General features: G+C 38.7%; 1 protein-coding gene across 3 annotated transcripts in view; it reads right to left on the bottom strand.

Annotated features, from left to right (window-relative positions):
* Nucleotides 1-18,108, bottom strand: part of ICA1 (islet cell autoantigen 1) — a 180,637-nt gene that overhangs the window by 147,167 nt on the left and 15,362 nt on the right. For all 3 annotated transcript variants that reach the window (XM_079932562.1, XM_079932563.1, XM_079932564.1), the window contains one exon: nt 12,399-12,919. The gene's annotated coding sequence lies outside the window, so the exon portion shown is untranslated. The remainder of the gene's footprint in view (nt 1-12,398; nt 12,920-18,108) is intronic.

Raw genomic sequence — 18,108 nt, 5'->3', positions numbered from 1 at the left:
TCATCATTATTTGTGTTGTCCTAACATTTGGGATAATACTTGAGGGAGGAAATAATAAACTGGTGCTCATCCTACATTGCCACAGTGAGTACTTTTCCTTCCCACTTAAAAAACTGCTCCATCTATAACACTTTCATTGTTTCCGGGTATCAAGTTGTTGTTTCAATCTTGCAGAGCACCCACAATGTGCTAGTGAGAACTGGAAACAATTTCTAAGAAGAGAAGGGCTGTTGAATGATGGAATCTTAAATTGTGAAAGAAATAATGTGCATTTTCCAGAGTGTAACAGGATCACAAAGAAACTTTTCCACAGAAAAAATCCGTACATATTCAATGAGTTTTTTGAGGGCTTCCCAGTTTCCAGATGTGTTAACAGGACCACATGAATTAGAATTGTGTTAGGCTGCCATTAACAGAGACCCAGAATAACAGTGGTTTAAATGAGATAGAGATGATTTTCTCTCACTTTAAAAGAATTGGAAAGTAGGCTGTCCAAAGCTGTGTGGCCTCTGCTAGGTCCTCGGGGTGTTGCCCTCCTTTCCTTCTATTCCACCATTCATAGCAAAGCAATATTGCTTAAAGGTATATCCAAGCTAGGATGTGGAGAAATGGGAAACTTCATATATTGCTGGTGGGAATATAGAAGGATGCAGACAATTTGAAAAATGGTCTCGCAGTTCCTCAAATGACTAGAGTCACCGTACGACCCAGCAATTCCACCCCTACGTGTATATCCAAGAGAAATGATGACCTATGCCCACACAAAAACTTGCACATATAGCAACATTATTCAAAACAGTCAAAAGGCGAAAACAATCCAACTGTCTATCAGTGGATGAATGAATAAACAAAATATAGTGCAGTGGAATATTATTGGGCCATGAAAAGGAATGAAATACTGTTACATGCTGTGACTTGGATGAACCTTGAAAATATGCTAAGTGAAAGAAGTCAGCCACAAAAGTCCATGTATTATATGATCCCATTCATATGAAAATCTAGGATAGGGAAACCTACAGAGACAGAAAGTAGACTGGTGTTTGCTTAGGACTGGAGAGAAAAAGAAAACATACATATCAACTTATATACATGCATTAAAATGTAAATATGGATATATATAGACACAAATTATTCATCTATATATAATGCAAAATATTTTAGTGCACTGTTGATATTTTTAACGTTCTGAATGCTCCTTAGGCTCTCAGCCAATAAGAGCAAGTGAGGCAGAATGCCCTTGTGCCTCTTGGTGAATGGCCACCATAATGCAAATATGTGCTCTACCATTCATCCAGGCAGATATTTACTGTTTTCTACAGCTCTGAAATCCTTTTATTTTGACTCATCTTTGACAGCATCATCTATACTCTTGGTACCTGTCCAAGAGTAAGCTGCTGAGATAGAGCTTAAGCTATTATTATTACCAATGTGTTTAATAAGAGCTATACATGCGAATCTCTCGAAAGCTCAGTTCATTAATAAGAAAAACACTTTTTCTTCAGAGTTGCTAGGAGATTAAAATTAAGATAATCTTTAAAGTAAATTTTGGAAAAAATGACATTTTAAAAATTATTATTAAATTTGTTGTCTGATTTTTATTGGTGATAGAAATTTAAAGAAGGGTTAAGCTACATTTTATGGGCAAAAATAAAGTTATTTACTGTATTGTGTAATACAGATATTAGATGTACTCAAGAATATGTACTAAATATCTTGACCAATTTTGGTTTAATTCTTGTGATCAGTTGTGCTCTCTACATAGCAAAACAAAGCTTCTATTATACTCTCAGCAGGTTTAGTTATATCTTTATGCAAATTTGTGTGCGCATGTGAAAATAGAACAAATGTTTAATTAAAAGCATTAGCTGTTGTTAATTAATAACTTCCTTTCCCTTCAAAATTAAAGCTACAATGAAGAGAGGAGGCTTATTTTACACTAAGGAGACATTGCCACACCAGCTTGGATTTATGTATAAATAATACAACTTCCCACACCTCCACCCCAGTATCATTCACTGGAACTTCTGCAAGAAAAATGCTGGTGATGGCATCAAAAAGGGACACCTCATTCACTGCAGGTGGAGAATTTCATTTTATCATGTGCCATCCAGTATAATCCTGCTTCTCACTAGGAACTGTGCTGGGATTTGGGTAAACCTTAGCCCAGAGTTCATAGCCGTGCCTTGGTCTTGGCAGATTTAGGGCTAATGACCCCCTCAAAGGGTCACTGTCTAATAAAGAACAGGACTTAACTGAAAGATTAGGATGGAACTCTCTAGGTCTTTGGTATCTCTCTTTCTGTGCACAGGTGGGAACCTAGTTCCCCAACCGGGGATCGAACCTGCGTCCCCTGCATTGGAAGGCGGATTCTTTACCACTGGACCACCAGGGAAATCCCATTGATCATCTCTTTATATACCTTTTTGCTATCTGTATACCATCTTTGGTGAGGTGCCTGTTCAGAATTTTTGCCCATTTATTAACTGGGTTGTTCATTTTCTTATTGTTGCATTTTAAGATTTCTTTATATAATTTAAATAACAGTCTTTATCAGATGTATTTTTGAAAATATTTTCTTCCAGTTTGTGGCTTGTCTCCTCATTCTCTTGATAGTGTCTTTTGCAGAGTAGAAGTTTTTAATTTTAATGAAATCCAATTTACCCATTTTTTCCCATGGATTATGCCTTTGTAGTTGTATCTAAGAAGTCATCACCAAACTCAAAGTTATCTAAACTTTCTCCTATGTTATCTTCTAGAAATTTTATAGCTTTCTGCTTTACATTTAGGTTTATGATCCATTTTGAGTTAATTTTTGCAAAAGGTACAAAGTCTGTGTCTAGATGCACATTTTGGCCTATGGATATCCAGTTGTTCTAGCAATCATTTCTTGAAAAGACTATCCTTTCTCCATTGAACTGCCTTTATTTATTTGTCAAAGATCAGATAACTATAAGTGCAAGTGTCTATTTCTGGACTTTGTGCCATTGATCTGTCTATTCTTTTGCCAGTACCACATTGTCTTAATCACTGTAGCTTTATAGTAAGTCTTGAAGTCAGGTAATGTCAGTCCTTCAAATTTGTTCCTCTTTTTCTTTGATCCTCTCCAACAATATTGTTGGAAAAAATCAACCTAGAGTTACCAGTGAAAAAATATTAAAAAGCAAAGTCAACTTTTTCAGATGTACAAAGCTAAAAGTTTCATCACCAACATACCTGCATCTCAAGAAATTCATTAATGATTTTGAATAAATTTTATTATATAATCACATTGTATGTATTTCAAAGTTGCAGTCTTTATTTGTCATGCAGGTGTTTGGTCTGCAGACTCTACTTGTTTGGAATCCGAATCCCATGATCCTTTGTATTAACACCAAAGACTATCACAGTCCTGTGACTCACAGATTGAGAATCATTGTTTTAGAATATAAACTTCATGAGATATTAAGATATAATTCAACATCATAGGGGAGATGGATTAATTAGGATAAACGCTGGGCTATAATAATATTTAAAGAATATAGTGGCTTAAACAATATTGAGCCTTATTTCCTTCTCATAAAACAATCCACTCAGGTGGACCAGGTCAGTACAGCAGATCAGGTGGTCAGGGATTCAGGCTCTTTGTTATCCTCAAAGTATTGCCCTCACTGCATGGCCAAAGAAGCTGCAACCTGTGGGAAAGGGGGAAGGCAAGGGTGAGGGTGTGTTTCCTTCAAGGGCATGACCCAAGTTACACACAAGTTTTTCAGTCACATCCTATTGGCCAGAACCTGGTCACATGGCCATGCCTTGTTGTAAAGGAAGCTAGAAAATATAGTCTTCAGCTGGGCAAGAAAAGAAGAATAAATATTTGAGAAATGATTAACAGTCTCTGCCAAAGCAAGTTAGTGATGGAGTTAAAAGTAGAAGGGGAAAAGTGCATCTGATTGGGAATTAGGAAATAGGGGTTATAGTCCTAATTCAGCCTTACTCCATTATTAACCCAAATGTTTGGCCCATGCTTCACCTGAATTACCCTTACTATCTGCACAGAGAAACTAAGTCCGCGCACCACAGCTACTGAGCTCGCTTATCTCTAGAGAGTCCACGTGCTGCAAACTACAGAGCCCACACACTCTGGAGCCCTTGCACCACAACGACAGAGCCCACACTACCTGGAGCCTGCACGCCACAACTAGAGAGAGAAAACCCACACACCACAACTAGAGAGAAGCCCGCACGCCCCAACGAAAGATCCCACATGCCCCAGTGAAGATCCTGCATGCCACAACTAAGACCAGACGCAGCCAAAAAATAAAAAAATAAAATAAAATATTTAAAAAAAATGATCAACATCATACCTCCCTAAGAAACTGCAAATTAAAACGAGACACCACTGCACACCTACTAGAAACCAAAACACTAAAAAACACCAAACAGTGGTGAGAATGTGGAGCAAAAGGAACTCTTATTCATTGCTGGTGCAAATGGAAAACGATACAGACACTTTGGAAGATAGTCTGGCAGTTTCTTATAAAACTAAATATGCTCTTACCATATGAACCTGCAATTGCACTTCTTAGTATTTATGCAAATGGGTTGAATACATGTCATGAACCTCCACATGAACGTTTATGGCAGCTTTATTCACAATTGTCCAAAATTGGGAGAAACCAAGATGTCTTTTTTTTTTTAACATCTTTACTGGAGTATAATTGCTTTACAATGGTGTGTTAGTTTCTGCTTTATAACAAAGTAAATCAGTTATACATATACATATGTTCCCATATCTCTTCCCTCTTGTGTCTCACTCCCTCCCACCCTCCCTATCCCACCCCTCTAGGTGGTCCCAAAGTACCGAGCTGATAGCCGCTTCCCACTAGCTATCTATTTTACGTTTGGTAGTGTATATATGTCCATTAAACTCTCACTTTGTCCCAGCTTACCCTTCCCCCTCCCTGTATCCTCAAGTCCATTCTCTAGTAGGTCTGTGTCTTTATCCCCGTCTTACCCCTAGGTTCTTCATGACCTTTTCTTTTTTTTTCTTAAATTCCATATATATGGGTTAGCATACAGTATTTGTTTTTCTCTTTCTGATTTACTTCACTCTGTATGACAGATTCTAGGTCCATCCACCTCATTACAAATGACTCAATTTTGTTTCTTTTTATGGCTGAGTAATATTCCATTGTATATATGTACCACATCTTCTTTATCCATTCATCCAATGATGGACACTTAGGTTGCTTCCATCTCCTGACTATTGTAAATAGAGCTGCAGTGAACATTTTGGTACATAACTCTTTTTGAATTATGGTTTTCTCAGGGTATATGCCCAGTAGTGGGATTGCTGGGTCGTATGGTAGTTCTATTTGTGGTTTTTTAAGGAACCTCCATACTGTTCTCCATAGTGGCTGTATCAATTTACATTCCCACCAGCAGTGCACGAGTGTTCCCTTTTCTCCACACCCTCTCCAGCATTTATTGTTTGTAGATTTTTTGATGATGGCCATTCTGACTGGTGTGAGATGATATCTCACTGTAGTTTTGACTTGCATTTCTCTAATGATTAATGATGTTGAGCATTCTTTCATGTGTTTGTTGGCAATCTGTGTATCTTCTTCGGAGAAATGTCTACTTAGGTCTTCTGCCCATTTTTGGATTGGGTTGTTTGTTTTTTTGTTATTGAGCTGCATGAGCTGCTTGTAAATTTTGGAGATTAATCCTTTGTCAGTTGCTTCATTTGCAAATATTTTCTCCCATTCTGAGTGTTGTGTTTTGGTCTTGTTTATGGTTTCCTTTGCTGTGCAAAAGCTTTTAAGTTTCATTAGGTCCCATTTGTTTATTTTTGTTTTTATTTCCATTTCTCTAGGAGGTGGGTCAAAAAGGATCTTGCTGTGATTTATGTCATAGAGTGTTCTGCCTATGTTTTCCTCTAAGAGAAAACTCTAAGAGTTTGATAGTTTCTGGCCTTACATCTAGATCTTTAATCCATTTTGAGCTTATTTTTGTGTACGGTGTTAGGGAGTGTTCTAATCTCGTACATTTACATGTAGCTGTCCAGTTTTCCCAGCACCACTTATTGAAGAGGCTGTCTTTTCTCCACTGTATATTCTTGCCTCCTTTATCAAAGATGAGGGGACCATATGTGCGTGGGTTTATCTCTGGGCTTTCTATCCTGTTCCATTGATCTATATGTCTGGTTTTGTGCCAGTACCATACTGTCTTGATTACTGTAGCTTTGTAGTATAGTCTGAAGTCAGGGAGCCTGATTCTTCCAGCTCCATTTTTTGTTCTCAAGATTGTTGTATTTTAATAGGTCAGTAGATAAACAAACTGTGGTACCTCCATACAGTGGAATGTTAATCAGTGTTAAAAAAGAAATTTGCTATTAAAAGACATGGAGGAACCTTAAAAACATACTTCTAAGTGAAAGAAACCAGTCTGAAAAGGCCACATACTGTATGACTCCAATTATATGACATTCTGGAAAAGGCAATACAATGGAGACAGAAAAAAAAAATCAGTTGCCAGCGGCTTGGGTGGAGGGAAGGAAGGATAAATATTTTTTTCCCTAATATCCAGTATTTGAGTGACATTATCTGTTTTACTTATTTCAGGTAGGAGCATACATCTGATCTCCATTACTCTGTCTTGATCAGAAGTAGAAGTCCTTCCATTAATAAGTTAACAGTAACTTTGTATTATGTATTTTCTTGGTCAATATTATGTGTATTACTACTATTTTGTGGGGGAGAGTCTAGGAATTCTTTAATATTGAAGAAGGGTCCTCATGAACACTCCAACTGAAAAGTGGGCAAAGGCCAGGGACAGACAATTCATAAAAGAAGAAATTATAATAGTAAAAAATTTAAAAAGCCATTTTTCAATAAAAAAAACTTTCAACTTAAAAGATTTTTGTTTATCATACTGGCAAACATGAAAAATATAATTTTCAGTGTCGATGAAGATATGGACAATGCCATACTCTCATAAACTGAGGATAAAAACAAAATTTTTGCCAGTATTATTGAGAAATAATTGATATACATCACTGTATAAATTTAAAGTATACAGCTTGATGGTTTGATTTACATATATTGTGAAATGATTACCACAATAGGTTTAGTTGACATCCATCCTCTCCTATAGGTAAAATAAAAATTAAAAAAATTCTCTTTGTGATGAGAACTCTTAGACTCTATTCTCTTTAACAACTTTCCTATATATCATAGAGCAATCTTAGCTATAGTCATCATGTTGTATATTACATCCCTAGTACTTACCTATCTTATAACTGAAAGTTAGTACCTTTTGATCACCCTCCTCCAATTTCTCCTCTTCCCACCCTTTGCTTACAGTAACCACAAGTCTGATCTCTTTTTCTGTGAGTTTGGTGGTTTTGGTTTTTGGATTTTTTTAGATTCCACATGTAAGTGAGATCATATAGTACTTGTCTTTCTCTGACTTATTTCACTTAGCATAATGTTGTCATGGTCCATCCATGCTGTTGAAAATGGTAGGGTTTCCTTGTTTTTTTATAGCTGAATAATATTTATATATATATTAAATATATATATATCACAACTTTTTAATACACACATCCACTGATGGACACTTAGGTTAGAAACAAAAATTTTACACACCTTTATGGAGGGCAATTTGGCAATGCATGCAAAATGTTAATTGTACATGCCTACGATGTCACACTTCCACTTTTAGGATATTTTCCCACAGAAATAATTAGGTGAGTGTACAAAAGTGAACATTTGAAGATGAGCATCACAACACTGTTTATAATACTAAAACTTTGAAAACAGTAAATTGTCCTTCTAAAGGAAGGGCTAGTTAAATAAGTTATGGTACATTTACATATTGGAACACTGACAGCTGTTAAAAAAAATGAGGTCAAGATGTTTTCTTTCTTTTTTTTTTTTTGAGTGAAAATAGCAGCTTGCACAACATCATGTGAAATATGATTCTATTTAAGTAAATATTTTATATATAACATTAAAAGCACAGGCTTTTAATGATATTCACTAAAATGTTAACAGAGGCTGTCTCTAGGGAGTCATCCCTTTTGGCTGATGTTGGAGGAGGGGAAAAGTTGCATTTTCACTTATACTGTGTGGTATTGCTTGGATTTTTTACAGTGTACATATAGAATTTTATAATTTGCAAAAATAAGATTTAAATTTTAACACTAGAAATAAATAGAAGAGATCCTCACCTTTGAAGATGTTTGGAAATACTGGTTATATGATTTCTAAAATTCCTTATTGGTTTAATATTCTATGCTTCTAACCTCTAGACTAACCTTGAAGATTCCTCCCAGTGCTAACAGTCTGTGGCTTCCTCCCACTTGCTGCTGCTGTCAAGACAAATGTGAATTGCTTAAGTAAAGCTGAGGCACTCCCTGATGGTGAGAGCCTTACACTGGCTCAAGTTCTACTTAGTTTTCCTCATATTTCAAGTGATTTTATTCCTGGATGACGATCTTGAGCGGGTTATGGGAACGTGCAGAAAGGCCTTGGGGGTGGAAAAGCTAGATATGGTTCTAAGAAACTCTGCACTTCTTTGAGGGTCAGAGGTAGTTCAGATTTGAGTGGGAAGGGGATCATGAATTTACCTTTCATATCTATCTAGAGTTTTCTATTTTACTCTTAGGTTCAGGATATCACTAGTAGGATGGCTTATTATTTGTTTAAGAAGAATTTATTATCCCCAATTTGGTGACTCAGCCATGTTTTCCTCTCAGAGCTCTTCCTCTTATGTGTTCAGGCAAGCTGAAAAGCCTTAAAATTATTTTGAATTCCTCTCTAGTAGTTTACCTCATATACTCAACTAGCCATTAAATTCTGTTTCACTGTAAGTTTATGATTCACTACAAGAAACTACAGTTTCTTTTCTGGCGTCTCTCAGTTTTTCTGTCCTTTGTTCTCAGTCTTATTTCCATTTCCATTGTCTTTCCAACCCTGGCTGTTTCTTACCTGGAACTTAAAACTTCTTTCCAGCTAGAATTGTGTATTTACATCAATACTAAGCCAGTTTAGATTGCTGCAATATAAGTATTTTAAGTACTTAGTTTTGTACCTCCTTTATGCTAAAAATTGCATATGTGTGTATATGATTGTGTGGGTGTCCTGGGCGATGATGGAAGGGGGAGTGTAAAGTAATAGAAGACAGAACAAATGCCTTAGAATTACTCTTTAAGTATGAGGTTAGTTAAACTCTGCTATGATTCCCTGGCTTCAGTTGCAACTACAAAATCTTCCAAAGATTACATCAAAATCAAATGCCTGATCAAGAAATTCAAAACCTTCATCAGTCCTAATTCACCTTCCTGAGCTTCCGACACTGATTTCTGCTTGTCCTCTCTTGTTCACCAGCCCCCATGTCCATCCCCCCGCCCCTGGACTCATTCACACAAGAATGATCGCCATCCGCAACTGCCAAGGCCAAACTCTCACTGAAGGTGTCCTTGAACTCCGAGTTTAAGGTTCCCCAGCACATTCTGGCCCTTCTCTTATCATGACCACAACGGCTGCCACAAGGTTTTCTGTATCTCCCAAATGCCTGTTAGAGTTCTCATTAAAGGCTTGCTGAAACAATCTTAATCGAAAGTTTTCTCAATCAGGAAAATAAGGACTACTGGACTTACAATCCACACCCAGCTCAGTTTGTATTTTCCCACAAGAGATGTACATAGGTAATTAGGTCTTTGAAGGCAAGAACTCTGACTTCTTCATCTTGTGTGTCCCCTCCACATCTACCAGAGTGCTTTAGATGTACAATCTTAGATGTTTAATGAAAGTTTGTTGAATTAATGAATGAATAGTTTGTATATAACTAGGCCCTCTGAGGGTGGCTGTCAGTTATTTTTCTTGGCTTTGTGTTGGTAAGGTCTCTCCATTAATTCTTAGCCATTTTTTTAAACCTAAATTTGATATTCAAAACTATTATTATTAGTGGGAAGCAGCCGCATAGCACAGGGAGATCAGCTCGGTACTTTGTGACCACCTAGAGGGGTGGGATAGGGAGGGTGGGAGGGAGACGCAAGAGGGAAGAGGTATGGGGATATCTGTATATGTATAGCTGATTCACTTTGTTATACAGCAGAAACTAACACACCATTGTAAAGCAATTATACTCCAATAAAGATGTTTAAAAAAACCCCAAAAACTATTATTATGTAATACTGATATGGCTTGATATTCTTTGTTATAGTTTCTTCCACACTTATTTTATCCTAAAAATCATGTAAGCAATTTTTCTATAGACTATAAATGTGTGTTTCCTTCCAAATCTGTATATATGTTGAAATCTAATCCCCAAATGCGAAGGTATTTTGAGGTAGAGACTTTGGGAGGTGATTAGGTCACGAGGGCAGAGCTCTCATGAGTAGGATTGGTGTGAAAACACAGCAAGAAGAGGACCATCAATGAACCAGAGAGTTGGCTCTAACCAGACAATGAATGTGCCAGTATCTTGATCTTGGACTTCCCAGCCTCCAGAACTATGAGAAATTTCTGTTATTTACAAGCCACTCGGTCTACAGTATTCTGTTATAGCATCCCAAAGAGACTAAGACAGCTTGTGAAACATGAGCATTCTCCAGCCCTTTCGGCCCTTTTCCCTACAGAATCAGAAAATTCTGTGGAAGGTCCTGAGACTCTGTATTTTTAACACCCAACCCAGGTGATTCTTATGGCCAGAGAAATTTGGAAATCCTGTTCTATTGAGAAACTTAATAAGTATTAGTTGAGGTTAATGGTTATCTTTGATCTTTATGCCAAATACAATTCCATGAGTATTAACTTAACGTCAGAATGCCGGAACTCCAACCTTGTTAATTACTGTCTGAGTGATTTGGGGCTAGTCCAGTGTTTCTCAAACTTGTCTGCAAATTAGAATCACAGGGTCTCTTTAAAAAATTCCAAGACCCAGGCCACAGCCAAGACCAATTAAATCTCATTCTCTAGGGCTGTGACACAGGCATCAGTATTTTCTGACGTTCCCCAGGTGACTGATTTCAACATGCAAACAAACCTGGGAATCGCTGGACTAATTTACTCTCTCTAAGCCCGTTTCTTCATGAGTAAAATGTGGACAGTAACTTCCATTCTAAAATGTTACTCTAATTAGTACATGTGAATATACTTTATAAATGATAAAACTTTATATAAACCTAATTATATTTTAGGCTTTAAAATATTTTGAATAAAAATAAACAAATATGCTGATAATAATTTTAACATTTTCTATGTATTTATTTTTTAATGTTTATCATTGTGGTTGTCAGTTCAACAGTTTAGCATGGTAGATTCAGCTTGCAAAGGAAACCATCATTCAGAAATTTAGGTACATTTCCTTCAGGTGGCAGTAGTTTATCTGTGGCCCAAGTTTAAAGCAGTGGTTCTCAGCTCTTACAGTGTATCAAAGTGCTCCTTGGCTGGGGTTTATCCCCAAAGATTCTGACTCAGTAGGTCTGGAGTGGGACTCCAGCAACTATAAGTTTATAAAGATCAACATGTCATTCTGTTGCCCTGTTGCTAACCGTGGTGAGTTTGCTATTTATGTTTAAGCCTTCTGCTTTAACCACAAGATTTAGTCATAAATGTTCTACTTTTCTCAGGTCAGAAATACCTCTTCATTATGTAAAGCAGAAAACAATATTAGAAGAGTTTAAAAAATGTTTGAAGCCATGTGGGTACCATTCCTTATTACCACTACCATTCAATCTTTATTCTAATATAATCTTACAATTTTTATTCTAATATGAAATGGCCTTCTTGATATATATTCAACCTTCCCAATGACTATGACCACTCTCTGCATTTCTAAAAATTCAAATGAGAATGTGTACTTCCTCTGTTGGCCTGGAATCTGTCTCTCTAGGGTAGTGATTTTTCAACTTCATTGTGCATGAATAGCACCTGAGAGGCTCATTTACAATGTACCCTCCATCCCAGACCTGGTGGATTAACCTTTGGGTTGAGGCCCAAGATTTTGGATTCTAAGCTATCTCCCTAGGTTATTCCAATGCACACTAAACTTTGAGAACCATTGGCTCTATGGAACAAAGAGGCTGGAATAGCTTTGGTAAGGTACAGACACTAAGGGAGGGCTCACAGGATCCAGACACAAAACTCTGTGAGGAACTCTGTGTTCCATTCTCTCCCCCCTCCTGTGCAAATAGTGGTAAGTAACTATGTTTTTACTCAGTGACCACGAGAAGAGTTACTAAGAATTGGTTGGTGTTAGTTCACAACCTCAGGAGCTCCCCGGGTGAAATTTGAAACTGACCCACACCCCGACCCCATCCTCACCCCCACGCAGAGAGAAAGGAGAGACCAAAGAAAAAGGCAGGTGACTCTATATTGGTAGGTGGCAGTTAATAAGCAAGGGAACTTACGTACAAGGCTAGTCTTGGGCGGCTGCAAGATGAGCAGATGTCCTCATTTGCCCACTAGAATCTTAGGAGTACATACAGAGTACATAATGGTGTTCTGTCGCATATACTGTCCAGATGGTCTCAATAACACATAGCTCTCTCAATGCTCTGTCCTTGAAATGGCTCCCACTGTGAGAATGGTGGGCGGAATGTAAATTCCAAGGACAGGGGAGGGTGTAAGAAGCCTCCAATTGCCCAGGTCCAGCTCTTGGTTAACTGGTGGTCACATCCTCTGGTTGACCTCTTCCAACAGTTGGTAGGCTTGGAGCAGTAAGGCCTATTAACTTTTGTTGCCAATCCCAGCATGCAGCCTGGGTCAGAGAAGACGCAGTAAATACTTATTGGTTTACAATGAGGAAATACTCCTTTCCCTGCTCTTTCTGTTTTCCTTTCCTTTTTCAACCTGACCTTTTCCCACCTTTGTCTTTTTTCCCTGGTTTGTTGGTTTGTGGTCCATTCTTGAAGAAACATCCATCTAGAACAGATCTAGACACAAAAAGAAAAAAAAAAAGCCTCTGTATCAGAAATCACATCGATAACAATTAAATCACCCAGTTCATCTTTAAATTGCACCATTAGCACATTTGGTAATTCACTTGGGTTAATTATTTTTACTGTTATATATAATTGTACTTGGCCCATCTTTCATTTCATGACTATGCTTTTATTTATTTACTTTCATTTACCAGCACTTTAATACATCCTGAAGTTTCATCTGCCTATGATTTCAGGTAAACTGTGTTCTTTCTGCAAAACATACAGTAAATGATTTCTACTAAAATATGTTAGATTGGTAGGAACATATGATACGGATGGGTCACTGAACTTTCATATTCTATATTTGATGTCTTAAAGAAACTTGAGAATTAATCATTTTTTATGTTAAATCAGTATTGAATAAGCATTAGCCTCAGCAGTATTTGAAGCCAGTAGAATCTTAAGACTAGACTTAAAAAAAAAGTTAGATTAGGATAAGAGCAGGCAAATTGATTATTCTTTTCCCAAATCCTTTGCTTAAAACTCCAATTATATATACAGCTCTCTGCTCTCTCCCCACCATTCCCTGTTTCCGTAGACAAGTTGTGTTCTTTATTGTGGTTTGGAAAGGACTAACAATAATGGCTAGATCAGTACTGTTTAAATAAGAGCTATAATCGTATCCACACCATCTCTATGTTTGTTTAAGCTCTGTTACTTCTCATATAAATTATGGCAATTGCCACTCATCCCAGAACTACCCTCCCAACCCATTCTCTAGCCTGAGACTAACTAGGGTAATCTTTCTAAAGTACACATTTTGTTATTTCTCTCTTTTGCTTAAATTCTTCTGTTGGTCTCCTGTGCTGTGTTCCGGCCACCCACAATGACTTCTTTATACATGGAAATGAAATGAGATTCTGAAATTTAATACTAGAGGGCACATATGCCTGTCCTTCCTGGGGCGTGGCAGCTAAAAGAGGAGAAGCTCAAGAGCTGTCAATGGCCTTGTTCTTCACGAGGTACAGGAACCCATGGGGAGAAGCAGATATGAGAGACAGGGAGCAAGCTGCTGGTGCTATTAGAAGCCCTGGTTCAAGTTGTCCCTAACCCTTGGCTGTACCCCTTTCCTTCTAGAAGTTGGTTGTTCCACCCTTCCTTGTCATATGAGATACCCCAGTACATTCCTATAATGTCCCTCCTTTTACCTAAGTCAGTTAGAAGTAGGTTTTTGTCACTTGCAAACAAAAGAGTTTTGGTTAGAAGAGCTTGTAAGGAAACACACAACTGCTCCTGATACATGGCAAGCACTCTGTTAGCCGTTGTCACTATGATTTGCCTGATTATCAGTGTCATCCCTGTAACATAAGGATGCATATCTGCCCCTTAGCTTATATTAATGCAGAATTGGCACTTAAGTAATGATTGGTAAAGTAATCAACATTAGTGCAATTGAAGGAAAAAAAAAAGAATAGCTTGTAAGGCCCTGCATGATATGGCCCCAGCTTATCCATTCAGTTTCCATATAAATCTTAGGAAGATGCTCAGCTGCAAGTAACAGAACACAGACAAATAGACTTAAATGATGAAGGCATTTTGTTTTCTCTTGTACCAAGAAGTGTAGACAAAGATAGTTCCAGGGATGGTTTATCAGCTCAGCTAAATGATAATGCCTTAGCTCTTCACAACTCTTTGGGTCTTTCCTTGATCACAGGATGGCTGTAGCAGCTCCACACAGTCTTTAAGACCTATGTGAGCATCCTAGATAAGGAAGCAGAGGACAACAGCTTTCTCCTTGGGAGGGTCTGTTTTTAGCCTGGAAAGGAAGTCTCAGCTGACTTCTTAGATCTCATTGGCCAGAACTGGGTCACATGCCCAACCCTAGACTCATGATTGTGAAACAAAAATTACCTTGACTCATTCTCTAACTGTCCTTAAATCCCTGGATCTGTGCCAATTATCTGAGGCTCTGTTAGCAGAGAATGGAAAGTGGGGCTGTAGCATAGCAAGAAACCATGTCTCCCACACATATATTTCCACTATCCTCCCTGTCCTTCTACTATCACCAGCACCACCACCCCAATTCTAAGAGCCAGTCTTCCAGAACTGCCTTCAGCACTCCAAAATGCTATGCTCTCTGTGGTGTCTGGGTCTTTGCACATAATTTTGCTTTGCCTAGAACACACTCTCTTTCCTTCATTTACTAACATCTTGGTCTGCGTGGCTCCTACTTCTTCCTTTAGGCCTCAGTTTACATATCATTTCCTTTGGAAAGTCTTCCTTGACCCCCAACACCCCCAATACTCCAGCACCCTCTTGTTAGTCCTGTCTTAGACCCTGACAAACTACAGATCTTCCTCGACTTATGATGGGTCTTGATGGGGTTGTGTCCCGATGAACCCACTGTAAGCTGAAAGTATTGTAAGTCGAAAATGCATTGAATACACCTAAACTACCGAATATCATAGCTTAGCCTAGCTTACCTGAAACGTGCTCAGAATGCTTGCATTAGTCTACAGTTGGGCAAAATCATCTAACACAAAGCCTATTTGATAACAATGTCTTGAATAACTCATGTAACTTATTGAATACTATACTGAAAGTAAAAAACACAATGGTTGTCTGGGTTAGAATGGTTGTGATTGCGTGACTGACTGGGAGATGCCCGATGTCGTGAGAAAGTATCATACATCATACCGAACATCGCCAGCACAGGAACAGATCAAAATTCAAAATTCGAAGCATGGCTTCTACTGAATGTGTATCACTTTTGCACCATCATAAAGTTGAACTAATGTAAGTTGGGGACCATCTGTATATTGTAATTTTATGTCTACTTATTTATAATCCCTACTAGACTGTAACTTTTTTTTAAAATAAATTTATTTATTTATTTATTTGGCTGTGTTGGGACTTCATTTCTGTACGAGGGCTTTCTCTAGTTGCGGCGAGCGGGGGCCACTCTTCAACGCGGTGCGCGGGCCTCTCACTGTCGCGGCCTCTCTTGTTGCGGATCGCAGGCTCAGTAGCTGTGGCTCACGGGCCCAGTTGCTCCGCGGCATGTGGGATCTTCCCAGACAAGGGCTCGAGCACGTGTCCCCTGCATTGGCAGGAAGATTCTCAACCACTGCGCCACCAGGGAAGCCCTAGACTGTAATCTTTTGATGGCTTATTGGCTGAGTCTTATTTCTCTATGACCTCACCTAGAACCTGTACCTAGTAGGTGATCAATAGATACTTGTAGAAGTAAATGAAGTGAAGCAATTTTGGGGTGCACTCAAAAACATATGTTAAGGGCTTCCCTGGTGGCGCAGTGGTTGAGAGTCTGCCTGCCAATGCAGGGGACACGGGTTCGTGCCCCGGTCCGGGAAGATCCCACATGCCGCGGAGCGGCTGGGCCCGTGAGACATGGCCCCTGAGCCTGCGCGTCCGGAGCCTGTGCTCTGCAACAGGAGAGGCCACAACAATGAGAGGCCCGCGTACCGCAAAAAAAAATAAAAAAAAATAAATAAATAAATGTTAAAACCACTTAAAAAAAGTAATAGGGACATAGATATTAATTTACTTCTGATTTTTCTTAAAGGGAATAGACAAAAGAGTGGTTTGTTAAAAAAAAAAAATTCCTTAAAGACATTTAGATTTAAAAGTCTTAGCTTTGGTGGCTTCCAAAGAGAGAGAATGGCAAAAGATGATTTCTAGTTCAGGCAGGGTGATAACTTATTTTGCTTGTCTCACACAAAAGCTAAAGATTCTAAGAGTTTTTGAATGTTTTTTAAATAGTTTTCCAAGCAGGCATGTTTTTGCATATGCATTCATAACATAGAAACTAAATGTAGCTAAATGAATTTACTTGAATTTTATAAGATGCTATCTTACTCTGCAACTACTTGCTACCATTAGGAAAAAGCAATAATGTGACATGACAAGACACTTTCAATTTCTTTTGTAAGCAGGTAAGTTTAAATAAGGAATGAATGAATGAATGAATGAAATAAAGTGGGAAAAAATATGACCAAGTTTGATTACTATAATAAAGCAGCACCTTGAAAATTTAGCACTTTGAAGTTAAATATTGAGTTTGTAAATTTATATGAGGTAGTGAAACATTCATTCACAATATTTTTTTTTTTTTTTCGTTACACGGGCCTCTCACTGTTGTGGCCTCTCCTGCTGCAGAGCACAGGCTCCTACGCACAGGCCCAGTGGCCATGGCTCACGGGTCCAGCCACCCCGTGGCACATGGGATCCTCCCGGACCAGGGCACGAACCCGTGTCCCCTGCATCGGCAGGCAGACTCCCAACTACTGCGCCACCAGGGAAGCCCCCACAATATTTTTAAAAAGAGAATTTACCAGGCACAGTGAGTTGGGGCCTCTTTGGATTTTAAACATAGTATTGCCACTTTTGGGTGTCATACTGTGACATTTTTCTGGGTGACACCCCAAAAGCTGTCCATTTGGAATGGGGCCCAAAGTGGGAGGGGGCTGTCCAGCCTGTCCTAGCAGCAAGGCAAGCATCTCTGCCTTGGCTCTTGTGAGCTAGTGAATCCAGTGCTGCTGGAATAGTCTGTGGCCCATGCAAAAGCTGTATGGAGTCCAGGACAAGCCCCAGCAAGACCACCGCAGAGGAGACCTTCTGTGTTCAGGAAAATGCAAAGGCTACTTTTATCAAGTGACTCTTCATTGAGAAATGAGTCCTGGCTTATTGCTAGTTTCATGTAGAGACTGAATCACTCAACCATCTGGCATAAGATGGCCATGGTACCTCAATGCCTGACATGAAATAGTGTTGTCTCAGACACTTAGCATAATAGCCAGGCATTCCCAGAAGTAATCCACATCAAGTGGGTTGAGATGGCTGAGTCTATGAGAAGCCTGAAGACACAGGTACCTGTATGAGCAGGTAGTTGCACTTCTACATTACTCTTTCTTCTTCATGACTCCTGGGGAGTTTCCTATGACTAGTGGACCAGGGACAGAGTAACTTGAACCTGGTGTACAGATGGCTTTGCATGATATGCTGGCACCAGACAGATGAGAGGAAGTGCTGCTGTTCCTCAGGGTGGCCCTGAACTACATCTGAGAAGGGAAATGCTTACAATAGTTAAATTTTGAGCAGTAATTTTATGTTCACTTTGTCTAGAAGGAAACATTTTATTGTCTACTTTGCCTAAGGTCAGGATCTACACTGATTCTTAA

The sequence above is a fragment of the Stenella coeruleoalba genome, assembly GCF_951394435.1.
Source record: "Stenella coeruleoalba genome assembly, chromosome: 9".
NCBI classification, from domain to species: domain Eukaryota; kingdom Metazoa; phylum Chordata; class Mammalia; order Artiodactyla; family Delphinidae; genus Stenella; species Stenella coeruleoalba.
This window is presented reverse-complemented; position numbering and strand designations above follow the sequence as displayed.